Raw genomic sequence first — 1251 nt, forward strand, 5'->3', positions numbered from 1 at the left:
TAGGCCAATTTAGTGGTATGCCCACGGAAGATCCACATCTCCACCTTCAATTGTTTATAGAGGTGAGTGCCTTATTCAAGATAACCGGTGTGACTGAAGATGCACTGGGGTTGAATTTGTTTTCGTACTCATTGCGAGATCGAGCACGAGCATGGCTCAATTCATTGCCATCAAGTTCTATATCTACATGGCAAGAATTAGTAGAGAGATTTTTTGTTAAGTATTTCTCACCTAGTAAAAATGCTAAGTTGAGGAATGAGATCATAACTTTTCAATAATTGGATGACGAGTCTTTGTATGAGGGTTGGGAACGATTCAAGGAGTTACTTCGTAAGTGTCCTCATCATGGGATTCCTCATTATATCCAGTTGGAGACATTCTATAATGGTTTCAATGCACATACAAGATTTATGGTAGATGCTTCTGCGAATGGTGCAATTTTGTCTAAGTATTATAATGAGGCTTATGAGATCATCGAGAGGATCTTGAGCAATAACTATCAATGGCCAACAAATCGAACAGCTTCAGGAAGACGTGTAGCTGGAGTTCATGAAGTTGATGCTCTCACTTCGTTATCAGCTCAGGTATCATCTATTTCCTCTATGTTAAAGTATTTTACGGCTAATGGTGCGAATAATTTTATAGCTCAGCCACCAAGTTCGTTTAAAGTAGTTTCCTGTTTGTACTGTGGGAAAGGTCATTCTTTCAAGAATTGCCTATTGAATCCTGAGTCAGTATACTATGTGGGGAACCAACTTCAAAATAGGAGTGGAAAAGGACCCCAGTCCAACTTCTATAATCCTTATGTGGGGAACCAACTTCAAAATAGGAGTGGAAAAGGACCCCAGTCCAACTTCTATAATCCTTCATGGCGTAATCACCCTAACTTTTCTTGGAGCAACGAAGGAAATGGACCAAATAACAACTTTATGTAGCATAGACCCAAGCAATCTCAAGAGTTTAATCAGCAAGCTCCAAACCACCTCAAGCTAAATCATCACATAGTTTGGAGAACTTGTTGAAAGCATACGTGGCAAAGAATGACGCTTTGATCTAGAGTCAAGCAACAACACTGAAAAATTTGGAAAACCAAATGGGTCAGTTAGTTACAGAGCTTCGTAATAGACCACAAGGAACCTTGCTAAGCGATACTGAAAATCTAATAAATTTGGGTAAAGAACATATCAAGGAGTGGCATTGGGAAATAGTAAAATCCTGGAACCCCGATTGATTGATGTTGAGGACGAGCCT

General features: G+C 39.6%; 1 non-coding gene across 1 annotated transcript; it reads right to left on the reverse strand.

Moving 5' to 3' along the window:
- Positions 1-245: 245 nt before the first annotated feature.
- On the reverse strand, positions 246-352 carry LOC128293485 (small nucleolar RNA R71). The gene has a single exon (XR_008283666.1). It is a non-coding gene; the product is annotated as a small nucleolar RNA R71 (small nucleolar RNA).
- Positions 353-1251: the final 899 nt, after the last annotated feature.

Source organism: Gossypium arboreum, chromosome 5 (genome assembly GCF_025698485.1).
Source record: "Gossypium arboreum isolate Shixiya-1 chromosome 5, ASM2569848v2, whole genome shotgun sequence".
Lineage (NCBI taxonomy): Eukaryota > Viridiplantae > Streptophyta > Magnoliopsida > Malvales > Malvaceae > Gossypium > Gossypium arboreum.